The 18,924-nt window shown below is 44.2% G+C and overlaps 1 protein-coding gene across 4 annotated transcripts in view; it reads left to right on the forward strand.

Annotated features, from left to right (window-relative positions):
• Positions 1–928: 928 nt before the first annotated feature.
• The window catches only part of LOC126249014 (coiled-coil domain-containing protein 177), a 280,978-nt gene continuing 262,982 nt past the window's right edge, over positions 929–18,924 (forward strand). For 2 of the 4 annotated variants that reach the window (XM_049950608.1, XM_049950610.1), the window contains exon 1: positions 930–1,758. The gene's annotated coding sequence lies outside the window, so the exon portion shown is untranslated. Of the gene's footprint in view, positions 1,767–18,924 lie in introns of all 4 variants that reach the window. The other 2 variants (XM_049950607.1, XM_049950605.1) reach the window with 2 other exon arrangements.

An 18,924-nucleotide genomic window follows, 5' to 3' on the forward strand; every position in this document is an offset into this window, starting at 1 on the left:
GGTGGCCCTGCAACTCTCGCAGTAAATGTACGTGCGTAAAATGCTTTCGCTTTAGCAGCCACTATGTATACAATTTTGACCGCTCTCTCTATTTGCTGCGTTTTGTCTGAATGTTTTTTGCAACACAAGTTGCTAACACAGACCACAACAGAATTTCTTCAATTCCTAAATTTCAAAATAAATTAATTTAACTTCTGACGTTTTCGGCGAGCGTAGTCGCTTGCCACTGATATTTCTTTTCTACACCGACAGATGGCGGGCGAGTAGTAGAATGGAGTTAGTGTCGTGTGAACACACACATTTGCAGCGATCTTTTGCATGTACAGACATCTGCGCCGATATTTGCACAGACAGATCGTTGTGTGTGGACCGGCCTTTAGATGTCCATTCAAACATAATCCTAAAAATTGTATGTGATTCTTCTGCTGAATTTGGCCATCCCCTAATATAAACTTTACATTGGTCCTGCTTTTTTTTCCTTCTATGGTTGAAGTTAATCCATACAGTTTTCTCGTCATTAACAACTAGACAGTTACCTTTAAACCATTTTGCCGCCACTTCGAATGTTTTGTCAATTTTCTGCTGTAGTTAATACTCGTTCTCTCCTTTTATAAAGAAGCTGGTATCATCAGCAAATAATATAGTACCGACTGTTGAAAACTGTTGCGGTAAGTCACCAGTAAAAACGAAGAACAAGAAGCCCAGTACCAACCCAATTGTTCTATTGTGTTCCATATAAATGACCACAAACCATACATACGAAAATTGAGAGTCCGAAGTACATGTGCAGGTTACCAATGTGACAGTGCCACATGTGGATTACTATGAAGTCATTTCTTCCGATATGTGAAGTTGGACAGTGACAGCACTGTGACGCCCAGTGATTTTAATACACAGAAGTGCTTTGCGGGCATGCGCACGAGTTGCCCATATGTGGCGACAGTATGATGTGATGGTTATGGTTTGTGAAGCGAACTTTATGAGTGACTTCGTACAATGTCACTTTTCTCTGTTTAATTATAATTAATCGTCTGTGAGTTACGTTCGTATTCAATAATTCCGTTAGATGAAAGCAAACGCTTGTTGATCGCTATTGATTTTTTGTCCGGTTCTCGCAGCAGTACCTGCAGTATTTCGTCCATAACGCCGCCGATTAAATAGCTACAGTATTGTTGAAACTATAAAGTGACATCGATTTTATTATAGCCTGTGATGTTATGTAAATACGAAAGATTATGACTCTAACTGTCAAACGCAATTCAACGGTAAGATGACATCGGATCATCTCTGTAATTTCCAGCGAATAAGCAGTTTGTTATGATGCTTACCGGCTGTAGGAAATGTGCGTTGTGTTTGTGTTTGGGAGATTGCACAAAGAGACTTCCGCACGGTTGGGGCTATGCACCTTATTTAAAAGGGCTCTTAACGTTATTTTTACTTTGATGTGAATGTAATTTAGAACGTAGTGTAAGTATTTCCGCAAAGTTTAGACAGTTAATGTTGTATTGCCCCAGAAGCTGTCACTGAACTGAGGAACAGAAAATAGCAAGACCAGACAAATTTTTGGATTAGACCGGAACAGATAAAAGGTTATGAAAAATGAAATAGTAATGCCAGCATCCCCCACGAAAATTATGCCAGAATGTTGCTTGAGAATGACTCAGTTGAAGCTTGTAGCAGCAGTAGCTTTCACGCGTTGTATTATATGGAATTTCAATCACGACGCACCGGACGCCGGAACTGCTGAGGGACTTTGTGGTGAGTGTGTAAGTTTCAGTTTTTTGGTAGAAATGTCAGCACAGTAGGGCTATTAGCAAAGACATGAGAACCGGGAGAAAAATTTAGTATGTGCACGGTCAAAATTGACCAGTTTGCGAGTATTATGAAATGTGTTCACCGAATTCTAGTATAGAGCCCGAACAATTTCGTAACTTGTAACTAGAGCTACCGCACAAGTAGTAATGCTTATGTATCATTAGCTTCAGCAGCTGTTTACACCATTCTTCACAACTAGTGTTCATCAGTGTAGTTATCATAAGAACCGTGCAATGTTTGTTCCCTATAAATTCATAAAATGAGTCATGGAACATTTCACATGGAAAAAGGTATCTCCGATTATTATTCATAACTAAGGCGATTCCTTTGTAAGAAATTAGAGCTTATGCCTCTAACCTGCGATCTTTGAGAGGCAAGCTTGTTTTATGTATGCCTGGTGGATCATGTGCTCTTGACATGTTTTTTGTAACGACTTTTGTAATTTGTTCTCAATCAACCGACTTGGTAATGGATTATTGTGCTCCTTGCCTGATTGAGCGGATTTGACTTCTCCAACACAGACATGTATACAAAAATTTTCGTTTTTATAATGTCACAACTCAGGCCTTTGTCATTTGTAAACTGTCTATGGTATATGAAACTGCAACCTCGTTGTTTTAACTGACAGTTTACGTGTTTCATTTTCGTATATGGCTTTGGACTGCAATCCTTGAAGTGAATTTACTTCGTGTTGTAATTAATAGGAAGTCTTGGATGGATTGTGCACTGTGAGAGGACAGGCTAATAAGCACCTACGAGACAAAGTGCAGAGTGGCAGACAGTTGCCCAAACAGTAGATGTGACTTCTTGGTTAGACTTTGAATGTCTTGTTGCTCTTCAGAGTATTACATTATATATAATGCAGTTTTTTGTCGTTGGATGTTTCTGTCATGTAAGCAAGTGATCAAAATAGTATGTGACATTATTGACACAGGTCTTTGCTAAAATTCGTCGAAATTGTAATGTTGTCACAGAGAGTGTATTCCATTGTGGTATATCTCAGTTCAACGAACTTGCATGAAAGACTGAGCAATATAGTATAAATAAAAATTAGAAAAGTGCACGTAACTATCTGCATTTGTATTATATTTTCTTAGTTTCAGGGTACAAAACACTAAACTATCCTTTGGTCTTCATTTTAAGTACTGTTAAGCTTCCAAGAAAAAGTCAAAGCAGCAGATGACAAACATGAGCTATTCTGATATGAATCGAGTGTGTTTCATAGCTCATGCTCCTATAAGAGCAGGAGTGAATCAGTTCTTTCTATCACTATAATTTATTACAGTAATGACTTGTATTCTGTATTATCTCCACTAGTTTTTTCTCCAGGCAACTGTCGCACATCTTAATATAATATGTTTGAATTAGGGCCTATGGCGAATAAAAAATTAAATTACAATTATGTGGTTGACAACAGCAGAGATTGCACTGCATTGGTCTTTTTTGCTAGATTTTTGGTAAATTTATAATCTCTTCATAGTATTGTTTGTAATAAGGGCAGTTAACATTTATTTTTGTGTTGGAATGGAAAGTACAGTCTGACTGCCATGTTCTTGCTCTTTGACAGGATTTCTCTATGTATCAGTGCCAGATATATTTCCCTAACTTTTCTTTAATTCTGTTTTCCATAAAATAAAAATTATTAATAGTAACAGATTTTCTGTAGCTTATCTTAAATGTTTAATGCAATTCATTTCAAAGAGTGTGATCCATTTCTTTTCTTATCCTTGTGCAATCTGAACAGACTAATGACCCTTGTCTGTGATGAGGCATTAAACCCAGCCTCCCTTATTTTCTAAAAGTATTGCATTTTTCTTTTTGTGTTACAATAAATTTCAAATTCTGAAAGAACAATGGTCTCAGCTTTAATTACTTGCACTACTTAGTTGAGAGTTGACAGATACATGAATGTTGTGAAGTGATACACATGTGTAAGAACTAATGAGACATGTATATGTGACTGTAAATACCGTACAAAAGGAATTTTTTAGTTGACGTGGCTGTTCTCCGTATTGTGTAAATGCTGCTGTGATGATCTTCGGTTTTACTCTTAATTCACAGGACAAAGCAGACATGGGGTTTCAGTAAGTTAAATTAATTCCATTTCCCCTCTCAATAATTGTCCTTGACAGATGAAAAGCTTTGTGTTTGTAATCAACATTAAGATTTTGAATCACTTATAAAATGCAGCACTGCTTAAAAATACTTTACAAATAGCATACTGAACCTGGGAACAGATAGAGGTCTGTCATGTAGTGTTTTCTCACTTGCAAATGAAATAATGACAAGGGAATGGGGATGGGTTTACACTGTAGTACTAATAGCAATAATAATAATAATAATAATAATAATAATAATAATAGTGTGTTGAATAAATTGTATGTAATTTGTGGTAAGAGTTGGAGCCAAAAGCATTGCTATAATATTTGTAAGACTTTGAAAAAGCGCACGATTGACGGGGAAACATTATTCAGTACCTTAAGAGTTTGGAGCTGATGACAAATCAGTTGCAATCATAAAAAGGCACAATAACAAATACAAAATGTGAAATTAAATTAAGTGAAACCTCTAAATCTTTTTGAGATCAAATCAGGTGTAAGACAAGGAGATGGATTGTCCCCATTACTGTCAAATTTAGTTCAAAAAAGATGTCGTGGACTGGAAGAAAAGCACAATAATTTATTTACTTTTCATCCTTGGATCACTTTTGGTAGTGATATTGGACACAAGATATACACAGGTGTGTTACGAAGTATTTGGTATTTGCATAAAAGCACAGACATATACAAATGTTTCGGACATTTGTAAGAGAGATTAAGAGCTTACACCATACCAAATAAAATTACACATATCAGACTGAGTTAAAAAGAATATATACAATTATGCATACATGCAGTGAAAGGACGATGCCTCTATATTTTTTACTTGGAGTTTGAAGATGAATCTCTAATTTAAGAATTTTGTATACTTGCATCTAAGAAACTCATTGACACTGTTAAACTTGCCTCTAAGAACTCCTTTATACTGTAACAACAAGCTGAGACCAGGTGTGACTTCAGTTTTTGCTTGAAAGCTGACAGTGTTTTTAAGTTCTTTATACTGCTTGGAAGTTTGTTATATAATACACATCCAGATATTTAAAGTCTACTTGAACACATGTGACAATTATCCTTACACCTAGTGCCATATTTATGTATATTTTTGTTCGTCAAAGCTGTACATTTTATTTTTAGGTACATAATTGCTTCATATACATACAGAGCAGGCACTGTCGATATTTAAATGATTAGGTGAAATAAAACAACAAACAACTTAGACAAGTAAGCTAACGTGGTAAGGACAAGGACAGTGGAAGTTGATTTTCAATTAACAAAAACCTTTTACGGTAAGAAATTGATATTCCAGGACTAAAACACTGTCATTAGATCAGAACGCTATTTGTTAAATGCAGCCGATTACTTAGCTGAAACAGAAAATTAAAAAAAGGGAAATAGTCAGGAAAATCTTTGGATGATAACACTACAATGTGAAATGAGAATTTATTAGTAATACATAAGTTAATGAAAGAATAGATGAAATATTAGACTCAATGTGGAAGAGATGAGTTGTATTCAATGGGCACCTAAAAAGGTTACATAAAGTAACAACAAAAAGATTGAATTTTTGACAGGAACCTAAAACATGAATCTTGTAGGTCTCAGAAATTAAAGCAGACCTAAGCAAAATGAAATTAATGGAGGAAGAAATAGGAAAAAGAGAAACGTTCATAGCAATTATTGTTTTTTCTTCAAAGTTTCCAGGAGCAAACGAAGAAAAGACAGGTGTAAATCAAACAATGGAAGATCCAGGGTCGATTGTAACAATATCAGAGAGGGAAAGTTGCTACTCACCATATAGTGGAGATGCTGAGTCGCGATAGGCACAATAAAAAGATTCACACTCTCGTAGCTTTTGGCCATTAAGGCCTTTGTCAGCTATATATATATAGACACACACACACACACACACACACACACACACACACACACACACACACACACACACACACACACACACACACAAGCAAGCGCGCGTGTGCAAACGCAACTTGCACACACGTCTGCAGTCTCAGAGAGCTGAAGCTACACTGTGAGCAGCAGCACCATTGCATGATGATAGTGGCAACTGGGTGGGGGTAAGGAGGAGGCTGGGGTGGGGAGGGGGAGGGATAGTATGGTGGGAGTGGCGGACAGTGAAGTGTTGCAGTTTAGACGGAGGACAGGAGAGAAGGGGGAGGGGGTAAGTAGTGTAAAGGAGAGAATTAAAAATAAAAAGTCTGGGTGTGGCGCTGAAATGACGGCTGTTTAGTGCTGGAATGGGAACAGGGAGGGACTGGATGGGTGAGGACAGTGACTAACGAAGGTTGAGGCCAGAAGGGTTACGGGAACGTAGGATGTATTGCAGGGAAAGTTCCCATTTGCGCAGTTGTGAAAAGCTGGTGTTGTTGGGAAGGATCCATATGGCACAGGCTGTGAAGCAGTCGTTGACATGAGGGGTATCTTGTTTGGCAGCTTGTTCAGCAACAGGGTGGCCCACTTGTTTTTTGGCCACAGTGGCCGTTCGTGCAGACAGACAGCTCGTTGGTTGTCATGCCTACATAGAATGCAGCACAGTGGTTGCAGCTTAGCCTGTAAATCACATGACTGGTTTCACAGGTAGCCCTGCCTTTGATGGGATAGGTGGTGATAGTGACCGGACTGGAGTAGGTGGTGGTAGGAGGATGTATGGGACAGGTCTTGCATCTAGGTCTATTACAGGGGCATGAGCCATGAGGTAATGGATTGGAAGCAGGGGTTGTGTAAGGATGGACGAGTATATTGTGTAGGTTTGGTGGATGGCGGAATACCACAGTAGGAGGGATGGGAAGGATAGTGTGTGGGACATTTCTCATTTCAGGGTACGACGACAGGTAATAGAAATCCTTGCGGAGAATGTAGTTCAGTTGCTCCAGTCCCGGATGGTATTGCGTTATGAAGGGAATGATCCTATGCGGCCAGACTGTGGGACTTTGGGAGGTGGTAGGAGACTGGAAAGATAAGACATGGGAGATTTGTTTTTGTACAAGGATGGGAGGATAATTACGGTCAGTGAAGGCTTCAGTGAGACCATAGGTATATTTAGAGAAGGACTGCTTGACACTGCAGATGCGACGACCATGGGTGGCTGGGCTGTACGGAAGGGACTTCTTGGTATGGAATGGGTGTCAGCTGTCGAAGTGGAGGTATTGCTGGTGGTTGGTAGGTTTGATATGGACGGAGGTGCTGATGTAGCCATCTCTGAGGTGGAGGACAACATCTAGGAAGGTGGCTTGTTGGGTTGAGTAGGACCAGGTGAAGCAAGTGGGAGAGAAGTTGTTGAGGTTCTGTAGGAACGTGAATAAGGTCTCCTCAACTTCAATCTGGATAGCAAAGATGTCATCAATGAATCTGAACCAGGTGTAGTATAGAAAGAGGAAATAAAAGAACAACATATGGAAAGAATGGACAAACTACTGGAAAGAAGACACTAATTATTTCATGTGACCCTCAATAGGCCAAACCAATAATGTTGCCATTATCCTATTACAGCAACAGACAATGTCAAACATTATTAATTAAATTAATAAATACAAATATACAAAGGTTTACTTATCAGAAATTACAGCATTATATTAAAATAAGTGTATCCATTCATCTCACTGAATGGGTGACAAACCAGTCATGCTATAAGACAACAATAAAAATTTGAGCTTGAAAATGCTGTAGAAAATTAACCCTTGCTCAGAATGGTATCAAATTTGGACATATTATTGATGGAGGAGAAAACATTATGGAAACAAAAAATTTGCTCACTAGATGGCACAGTGTCATAATGTAAATAGGTTTGGCTACAAATGATAGATGAATTGTGATATGACGACTATGGTGTGAGTTGCACATAAAATAATTGGTATTGTGCAATGTGGCATTCAACAGTTGTGGCACTGTTAGTTAGGTAGGTCCAGCCACCACAGCAAGGTCGTACCACATCGGTTGGAAGAAGTAGGTATTTAATTGTCATGGGGCCAAAAACCATATAAAAGGCAATGTGACATCATTTTTAATTGCCTTTGGCCAAAAACTGCATAAAAAGCAAATTGATGCCAGTTTCTAATTGCCGTGAGACTGGAGCAAGACATGCTCAATATGCTGTCGATCATTTTCTGCCACAAGCTGAATTCGAGAAACAACACATCCCACAGCAGATCGGAGACATGTTCAGAATATGTTGCACAGTGCGTGCCTTCAGTTCTGCTACTTTTGTAATTAGAGCACTGAACACAGCATCTTTCAGATGACCCCACAGCCAGAAGTCTCCAGATTAAGATCAGGTGATCTTCACAGCCAGGCTGTAGGGAAATGATGGCTATTAAGTCTAGAATTTCCAGAATGCTCCTGCATCAGCTGCTCCACTGGCTGTGCAATGTGTGGAGGAGCACTATCTTGCATAAAATGATTCTACCCAAAAATTTTGTTCAAATGTGTGTGAAATCTTATGGGACTTAACTGCTAAGGTCATCAGTCCCTAAGCTTACACACTACTTCCCCCTGCGGGTCCGGGGTAAGAATAGGCCCGAGGTATTCCTGCCTGTCGTAAGAGGCGACTAAAAGGAGTTTCAACCGTTTCGGCCTTCCATGTGATGGTCCCCCTTGGGGTTTGACCTCCATTTTTCAAAATTCTACAGAAGTACGAGCCTTTTGGGGAAGGACACCTTACGTGGTGTACCACTGGTCCTAAGTGCACTAAGACCTTGGCACTCAGCATTGTACCGGCATTGTAACCATACCCATTATTCCTCAAATTGGGCCTAAACGCCTGATGGGTTGTACAAGTTACGCCCATAGTGCGTCCCCATCTGCACCTACGATCATGATGGACTTTCCATGGCACCAGAAATCCAGCACGGTAGCCAGCCCGTTGTGGTGGGGTCGTCATGTACCCTCTAGGTTGTAGCCCCCTGACAACACAGGGATCGTACTGCCGATACCTGACCTGCACCCTCCCCACGTCGGCCAAGGAGTAGATGCCCATCTCCTTGGGGCATCAGGACTCCCGGCAACGGTCATCCTGCCAGGTGGCCCTTGCTGAGGCTGGGTGGCACCTGTGGGGAGAGCCCCTGGTCAAAGTGGGTGGTATCGGGGCGGACGTATCGCAGATGAAACGTCAACAGGTATCAGGTCGCTCTGCGGCCGAGTCTTTCAAAAGAAAAGGTACCGTTTCTAGTTCTGGTTCTCCTGCTCTTTCCCCCTTGGCCACTCCCTGGGAGGAGGGACAGGCCCGCCGGCTTGGGGCGAAGTACTTCCCCCGCTATTTGGTCTGTTCTCGAACCGATGGGGGGACGTTCGCCACCTCCAAGCCCATGTTCTTTGTTCAGCACATTGAGGACATCTTTGGGGAAATCGAGGCTCTCAGCAAGATGCGTTCAGGGTCCGTTCTTATCAAGACCACCTCCGCCACACAGTCGGCGGCGCTCCAGGCGTGCGACCGCCTAGGGGACATCCCAGTGTCCATTGTCCCGCATCTGGCACTAAATAGGACGCAGGGGGTTATTTTTCATCATGACCTCCTGCTACAATCTGATGAGGAGCTCAGGGCCAACCTGGAGCGCCGAGGCGTGCATTTTGTCCGGCGAGTCCAGCACGGCCCCAAAGACCGTCGCATCGACACCGGGGCCTTTATCCTTGCCTTCGATGGGGACGTTCTCCCGGAGAAGGTAAAGGTGATGTGCTACCGGTGCGCGGTGCGACCTTACGTCCCGCCTCCTATGCGCTGTTTTCGGTGTTTGCGCTTTGGGCACATGTCGTCACGGTGTGAGGCTGAGCCCCTTTGTAGCGACTGTGGACGTCCTCTTCGTGAGGAACATACATGCACCCCACCACCTCGGTGCATTAATTGTCCTGGCATCCACTCGCCTAGATCCTCAGACTGCCCCGCATATCAGAAGGAGAAGAAGATACAAGAACTCAAAACTTTGGATCGGCTCTCTTATTCTGAGGCCAGGAAGAAGTATGACCACCTCCATCCCGTGCCGTTGACCACTTCGTTTGCCTCAGTTGTGTCCACTCCTTCCGCGGTATCCTCACCCCTATCCTGTCCCCCCTCCGCCCATCAGGGGGCTCTGCCTCCGCCTCCCAAATCCCTCCCTTCCAAATCCTCCTCCCCCATGACCCCCGCCCCCTCTACCCCAGGGGCCACCCTTCCTCCTACTCCTCCTCTCCCCCCGCCACCTGAGAAGCGATCCTCTTCTCAGGCATCCATCGGGGAAACGTTCCGGACCCCCTCTTCCGAGGTCCGGCGTTCCAAAACGGACCCCGCGCGTGAGGAACTTCTTCGGGTCCAGCCCACCATCCCTGTGCCTCCTCGGCCTTCCAAGAAGGCCTCCAAGAAGTAGTCTCTATCCCCCTCTCCACCCCGGCGCATTTTGTCTGACGCTCCATCCGTGAGTCGCTGCTCCCGGCCATCCTCAGTTTCGCCGGGACGCTCTGCTGCCAGGCGCTCAGCTGGCCTCTCGTCGGCAAATGATGCTGCCCCTCCTACACAACCAGGGACAGCGGCCGCAGCTGGCGATGACTCGATGGAACCGGATCCACCTCCCGCCGATTGTAGCGTTGTTCCCTCACAACCTGGCCCTCCGCGGCCGTCGAGGTGACCAGCTCTTCCCCCGTCTTGTTCCCCCAACTTTTTGACTAGCGATGGCCTTGTTACATTGGAACATAAGAGGTATTCGATCTAATCAGGAGGAATTACAACTGCTCCTCCGCCTGCACTGTCCGCTCGTCCTTGGTCTCCAGGAAACCAAGTTGCGCCCGACTGACCGTATTGCCTTTACCCACTATACCTCGGAGCGGTATGACCTCACCCCTGTGGACGGTATCCCAGCACATGGTGGGGTCATGTTGCTCGTTCGGGACGATGTCTATTACCATCCCATCCCATTGACCACCCCACTCCAAGCAATACCTGTCCGTATTACTCTTTCTGCTTTTACTTTTTCAGTTTGTACCATCTACACTCAACCGTCATCTGCTGTTAGTCGGGCTGACATGATGCACCTGATCGTTCAGCTTCCCCCTCTGTTTTTATTGTTTGGGGACTTCAGTGCCCATCATCCCCTTTGGGGCTCTCCTGCATCCTGTCAAAGAGGCTCACTCTTGGCGGATGTCTTCAACCATCTCAATCTTGTCTGTCTCAATACTGGGGCCCCGACTTTCCTCTCGGACTCTACTCATACCTACTCCCACTTGGACCTCTCGATCTGTTCTACCACTCTTGCCCGTCGGTTCGAGTGGTATGTCCTTACTGACACCTATTCGAGCGACCACTTCCCCTGTGTCGTTCGTCTCCTGCACCACACCCCATCCCCACGTCCTTCGCGCTGGAACATACCGAAAGCTGACTGGGGACTTTACTCCTCCCTGGCGACCTTTCCGGACCACGATTTTCTCAGTTGTGACAGTCGGGTCGAATACCTCACGGTTGTTATCATCAATGCTGCCGAACGTTCCATTCCTCGTACTACCTCTTCTTCACGTCGCGTTTCCGTCCACTGGTGGAACGAGGCTTGTAGGGACGCTATCCGTGCTCGACGACGTGCTTTACGCACCTTTCGCCGCCATCCTACGTTGGCGAATTGTATTGAATACAAACGACTCTGAGCGCAATGCCGTAGAGTCATCAAAGACAGCAAAAAAGCTTGTTGGGCCTCTTTCACCAGCTCCTTTAACAGTTTTACTCCCTCTTCCGTCGTTTGGGGTGGCCTGCGCCGGCTGTCGGGCATTAAGGCCCACTCCTCGGTACCTGGCCTGTCCTCCGGTAATGAGGTCCTTGTTGATCCTGTGGCTGTCTCCAACACCTTTGGCCACTTTTTCGCGGAGGTTTCAAGGTCCGCCCATTACCACCCTGCCTTCCTTCCCAGGAAAGAGGCAGAAGAGGCTCGGAGACATTCCTTCCACTCGCTGAATCTGGAAAATTATAATGCCCCCTTTACTATGCGGGAACTCTAACGTGCACTTGCACTGTCCCGGTCCTCTGCTCCGGGGCCAGATGCCATTCACGTTCAGATGCTGGCCCACCTTTCTCCGGCAGGCAAAAGCTTCCTTCTTCGTACCTACAATCGCGTCTGGACCGAAGGTCAAGTCCCCATGCGTTGGCGTGACGCCGTCGTTGTTCCTATACCCAAACCCGGGAAGGATAGACACCTTCCTTCTAGTTACTGCCCCATTTCTCTTACAAGCTGTGTCTGTAAGGTGATGGAGCACATGGTTAATGCTCGGTTAGTCTGGATTCTTGAATCTCGACGGCTACTTACTAATGTCCAATGCGGCTTTCGTCGCCGCCGCTCCGCTGTTGACCACCTTGTGACCTTGTCGACATTCATCATGGACAACTTTTTGCGAAAGCGCCAAACGGTAGCAGTGTTCTTCGATTTGGAGAAGGCTTATGATACCTGTTTGAGAGGAGGTATCCTCTGCACTCTGCACAGGTGGGGTCTACGCGGTCGCCTGGCCCTTTTTATTGATTCCTTTTTAACGGATCGAACGTTTAGGGTACGTGTGGGTTCCGTATTGTCTGATGTCTTCCTCCAGGAGAACGGAGTGCCTCAAGGCTCAGTCTTGAGCATAGCCCTTTTTGCCATCGCGATCAATCCAATTATGGATTGTATTCCACCTAATGTCTCAGGCTCTCTCTTTGTCGATGACTTCGTGATCTACTGCAGTGCCCAGAGAACATGCCTCCTGGAGCGTTGCCTTCAGCGTTGTCTAGACAGCCTCTACTCATGGAGCGTGGCAAATGGCTTCCGGTTCTCTGAAGAGAAGACGGTTTGTATCAACTTTTGGCGATATAAAGCGTTCCTTCCGCCATCCTTACATCTCGGTCCCATTGTTCTCCCATTCGTGGAAACAACTAAGTTTCTAGGGCTCACGTTGGACAGGAAACTGTGTTGGTTTCCACATGTCTCTTATTTGGCGGCCCGTTGTACACGTTCCCTTAATGTCCTCAGACTTCTTAGTGGTTCATCTTGGGGAGCGGATCGCACTGTCCTGCTTCGCTTGTATCGGTCCATTGTCCGATCGAAGCTGGATTATGGGAGCTTCGTCTACTCGTCCGCTCGGCCATCCCTCTTACGCCGGCTCAACTCCATCCACCATCGGGGGATACGTCTTGCGACCAGAGCCTTCTACACTAGTCCTGTCGAGAGTCTTTATGCTGAAGCTGCCGAATTACCATTGACCTACCGGTGCGACGTACTGTTGTGTCGATATGCCTGCCAGCTGTTGTCTATGCCCGACCACCCCTCTTACCAGTCCTTCTTCGCCGATTCTCTCGACCGTCAGTATGGGTTGTATGTGTCTGCCCTGCTGCCCCCCGGAGTCCGCTTCAGTCGCCTGCTTCGACGATTGGATTTTGCCCTCCCTACCACCTTCAGAGAGGGTGAGAGCCCGACACCACCTTGGCTCCAGGCTCCGGTTCATATTTATCTCGACCTCAGCTCACTCCCGAAGGAGGGTACTCCGGCTGCAGTGCATTGCTCCCGGTTTGTCGAACTTCGTGCTCGACTTGCCGGTCACACCTTTATTTACACCGATGGCTCCAAAACTGACGATGGTGTCGGCTGTGCCTTTGTCGTCGGGGCCGCCACCTTTAAATACCGGCTCCTCGACCAATGTTCGAGCTTTACGGCCGAGATTTTTGCTCTCCATCAGGCCATTCAGTATGCCCGCCGCCACCGCCATTCATCGTATGTACTCTGCTCTGACTCACTCAGTGCTCTTCAGAGCCTTGGCGCTCCCTATCCGGTCCATCCCTTGATTCAACGGATACAGCAGTCCCTCCATTCTTTTGCTGATAATGGTTCTCCTGTCAGCTTTCTGTGGGTTCCCGGACATGTAGGAGTGCCTGGGAATGAGGCTGCGGATGCTGCAGCCAAGGCTGCAGTCGTCCTGCCTCGGCCAGCCTCCCATTGTGTCCCGTCATCTGACGTTCGTGGGGATGTATGTATGAGGCTTGTGTCGTTGTGGTGGGATGCTTGGTCATCCCTCCAAGGAAACAAGCTCCGGGCAGTAAAACCGCTCCCAACTGCTTGGACAACCTCCTCCCGACCATCTCGGCGAGAGGAGGTCCTTCTGACCAGGTTGCGGATTGGGCATTGCCGGTTTAGCCCCCGCTACCTGCTCTCCGGTGACCCAGCCCCGCAGTGCCCTCGTGGTCAGGCATTAGCAGTGCGCCATGTTTTATTGTCGTGTCCCCGTTTTATTCAATTTCGTGTTGTCCTGTCCCTGCCATCTACTTTACCGGATATTTTAGCTGATGACGCTCGAGCAGCTGCTCGTGTTCTGCGTTTTATAACTTTGACTGGCTTGTCCAGACATCTAACCTTTTTACTTATTTTATCTACATCTTTGTCAGGTCTTTCTGGTGTCCCCCCCTCCCCTTGAGTTTTCCTAGATTCCATGTGCTCTAACAACAGTGACTGGGCACTAATGACCTCAGTAGTTGAGCGCCCTTAAAACCCACAAAAAACAACAACAACAACAACAACAACTTACACACTACTTAACCTAAATTATCCTAAAGACAAACACACACACCCATGCCCGAGGGAGGATTCGAACCTCCGCTGGGACCAGCTGCACAGTCCATGACTGCCGTCCGTGCCTGAGACTGCTCAACTAATCCCGTGTGGCTGATCCTACCCGCACATCCACACTGTTGAAGGTTTGGAATGATGTTGGTGAGCAAAAGACTATAATAGCATTTACCAGTGACTGTATGGGTCACATGACCCATCTCCTTGAGAGGGGGGGGGGTATTTAACATATTAACTCATTTGTGAAGTAATCAGGTGTTTGAAGTTGTTTTATACATGGGAGTTTGATTCTTTAAAGAATTTAGGATTTACTGGTGTCATTTTATTTATTCGGTTACAAGCAAACCATATTCTCCAGATTTTGTGGTGACGGGGTGGGGGGAGGAGAGAGAGAGAGAGAGAGAGAGAGAGAGAGAGAGAGAGAGAGAGACTGACTCTGTCTGTCTTATAGTAACCATCTTCATACACTGGATGGCAGGAGGGTCATAGTGGAAGAGTGAGTCAAGTTTGAGCAGCCATGTCCAAGCTACCATGTGGATAACATGCCAAGGAGGCTCCAAGAATATTACAGCACGTGGTAATGGGCAGCACATATTGAATGTTACACAGCAGCAAATTTTGATTTGACAAGTGTGCATTTTCAAACATACTGTTTTTATTTTGGTTATTGTTTCATTTTTATTTCACAATAAAATTGTTTTAATTTATTCTTTTCCTCACTTTCCCTTTCTAATTTTTCTACAGAATCACCATGGTTATATGGGTTTTTGACAATGTTAGTGACAAGTGGTGGCAAGGTGCCCTCCCAGACACCACCATCCCCCCCCTCCCCACCCCTGGGACAGAATCTGTATACCCATCTGTTGGTGTCCAGATTAGATCTCATGTTGAAGTTTATATTTTCTAAATATTTGTGTTGTAAGTATCTGAGGCGGGGTTGGTTTTAATTTCATAAGTGTTACTCTTTCATTCCCTGTTCCTCTTTAATCAAAGACGTAGGTGGTGCAAAACGTTTTGACCTATTTATTTTCGCTTCTCACTGTCCCTCAAAGTTGAGCCACTGTATACTCTGGCTTTATCATTTTAGCAAAGAGTCAAATATCCACTTTCACATGAAGAGAGAATTTTAATATGACATTGTGAAGTCTGATTTCTGTTTTTCTCTCTGTATGTCAGGCTTAGAACTTGTGAAACACATCTATCCAAATATATAAAGCTTTTTACCACCTCTATAATTTTATTCTTCAATGCAGTTTTTACTCTTGAAAGACTTTCTGGTTGCAGAATCGCCTTTGTTATAGTTGTTGAAATTTTCATATTATACTTTGTGAGAACATTTTATAGTATATATGCAAATCTTTGTAAATCCTCTTTTCCATCAGCCGTTAGTATCTGGTCATCTGTGAGCACTAACATTAATAACTCGATGTTTTTGTCAGTTTTTACACATGTGGATTAATCTTGATAATCTTATTCCGCATACTTGGTTCTTGTTAATATTAACAAGAACCACCACATCTGTGTTAAGGTGCAGTCGTTATGTCACTACCATTTTTCTTCAGTGATCATCATCAGGTGACACTGCCAATCGTCTACATAACAAATTCCCACAGAATTGTGGTGGTATCATGATTCGAGGGGTCTAATCGTCTTTTGTAATATTGAAGGAACATTTTGGAAAATGACTGACACAGACACTAGTGTAGTCTGCATACCACCTTATCTTTCCTGCACGCATTGTTCATTGTGCTAGTCCCAGGCAGTCTGTGGAGTGTTTGTATGCTTGTCACATCCCACAATATGCCATCAATGTTTGCTACAACATAAGTGTTTTGACTTCATCATAATTTGTTTCAAGAGCTAAAAATAGTATCTTTTGGGATGGTTAAATCTATTTATCTACGCTAATAATTTTGTAACCATAAATGTGGGATCTATGCTACAGTGTTGCTTTTTAATTCTGCAGGACTTTTCATTGAGCTTCCATTCCCGTATGTTTTGCTTGCTCTTGTCTGTGAGAGTCCCTCTGATATTTGCAGATACTCATCTCCATTTTTCTGTGTAGTTTTCTAGTCATTGGATATTGTTCCATCAGCCCAATTAACATTAAAATAGTTGAACTAATCTAAGATGTAATTATTGTCTTATATTTCCGTAACTCCATCAGTACTACACCAGCATTTTTGTTTTTCATGTTCTTTAATTTCGCCATAACCTGATTCATTGTGATGACATTGTATTGTTTGTCTACTTTGTGTAATAACAATAATAGGTTGTAATTGTGAAGCTTGTCTTGATCATGTTTGTGTAATATTTTTTTCAGCTAACAGAGCTGCGTGTTGATAGTCATTGAAGTTGATGTCCTGTACTTTGTTGATGCTTTTGTTGTAGATATAGTAAATATAGATTGACTAGTTGTACTGACATTTTGACTTCTGCCAAAGTTTGTTTGAAATCCATTAAATCATGGATAGCTATCTACTCACCTTCATAATTTATGAAAGAGAAAGCTTACAAAACCTTCACTGCACTGATAAAGGAGCAATTATCTTCAACCTGGGACCAGGTAGGATCGATAGACGGAACAGAGAAGAACAGCATCTATTGTCATGAGTTGGTTTAGTATATGCAAGTGTCTCGTGAAGATGCATATGGAACTCCAGAGGAAGACACTACAAGAGATGTATTGTTCCTCACAGTCTGACTTATTGTGAAAATTCCATTTGAAAAAGTGTCAGCCAGCATTTTACCTCCTCCTACATATATATTGCAAAAAGGTCTTGAACGGAAAACTGCAGAGATTTGAATTCACATTGAGGCTTACCACCTGTCATTCTTTTTGCAAATCATTTCTGACTGAAACAGGAAAGATGGGAAGTTACTGTGTTAAATAAATTACCATCCTCCATTCACTGTAACGTCAGTCACAAAGTGTAGGTACATATGCTAATGTAATTAAGCTGAGATAACTTGGTGAAAATTGTGACTTCAGGGAAGCAGTTTGACCATGGTGACAGAATAAATTTTCATCTTAAGAACTTGTCCGAGAACACTGTGTTCCCTCAGTGGGTTCGCAACTCTTTTGTGAGTATGTGCTCAGCTACCATGGGTCCCCAGCCTTTGCCGCATTACTATATTTCTGTACTGCAAGCTGATACTTCCACTAACCCTTACCCCCTCTGCCTCTCCATCAGATGGTCTGCTTCATGCAGACACTGCTTGGACCTGGTTTATGATTGGGACTCAAGTTTCCACGTCAAGGGTATTCTAAAACTTTTCATTAAATAAACATATGGTCCCCATTGATGAGCTTGACATGCTACCAATTTTCAAAATCCTCCAGAAGTGCAGATCGTGCAGGGAAGGTCACCCAGTGTGATGTATGCTCTGTCTTTGTGACTTCCCATCTTTGCACCTTTCCTTTTAATAAACAAATATACCCAAATAGCAGCACGGTAGCTGTCACATTGTAGGGCAGGGTTGTCAAGCACCCGCAGGATGATAACCTCTGGACCACCAGGACAACGCAGGGGTCACACTGTTGGTGCCTGAGTTGAAAACTCCTCATGCGTGCCAAGGAGTACGTGCTCGTTGTGACTGGGGCATGGGGACTCTGAGCAATGGATTACTGGCCAGGTAGCTGTTGTTGAGGCTGGGTGGTGCCCATGGTGAGGGCCCACATTCAGAGTGGATGGCACAGTGGCGGATGAGCCGCAAATGAAGTGGATGAAGTTATCTTCTGTTAGTGACTATACGACTCCAGCCGTCTGTATGAAAGGGCAGTAGTCCTTTAATGCAGAGAGATACAACCCTAAAATGTTCTCTTCCCTGCCTATGTCGTGGGAGGAACATAGGGCTGAGTGGCGCGCAGAGCAATACTCCCCACAGTACTTAGTTTGTACAAGGACTGATGGCGATTCGTTCTTGGCCACAAAGCCTTATTCTCTGTAGAGAACTAAGAAAATAAACTTGGGGAAGCGGTAGCCATCTCTGAAATGGAAAGTTGGTCAATTTTGATCGAAACAGCGTCCCCTGCCCAGTCACTGCCTCGCGTGTAACAAGCTGAGTGACATACCCGTGACTGTCACTCCCCATAATAGTTGAAATTTAGTTCAGGGCATCATTTTCCTCGGAGACCTGCTGTTAGAGTCTGATAATGAGATACGCGCGAACTCTTAGTGTTGGGTTGTACACTTTGTCTATCATGTACATAGTGGGCCAAAAGGTAATAGGGTTGCTACAGGTGCCTTCATGTTGGCCTTTGAGAGCGATTTCTTGCCTGGAAAGGTCAAGGTGACAGAATACAGGGTGTACATAAAGTTTGGGAACACATTCAATTATTTATTGCACAATAACCAAACATTGTACAGATATCATACATATGTCATTTTGAAGAGAAACCCTGAATGGTTTTTTTTCATGTATACTGCCACAGCGTAGTTTGGTAATTTGCTGATAGTCAG

Source organism: Schistocerca nitens, chromosome 3 (assembly GCF_023898315.1).
Source record: "Schistocerca nitens isolate TAMUIC-IGC-003100 chromosome 3, iqSchNite1.1, whole genome shotgun sequence".
NCBI classification, from domain to species: Eukaryota; Metazoa; Arthropoda; class Insecta; order Orthoptera; family Acrididae; genus Schistocerca; species Schistocerca nitens.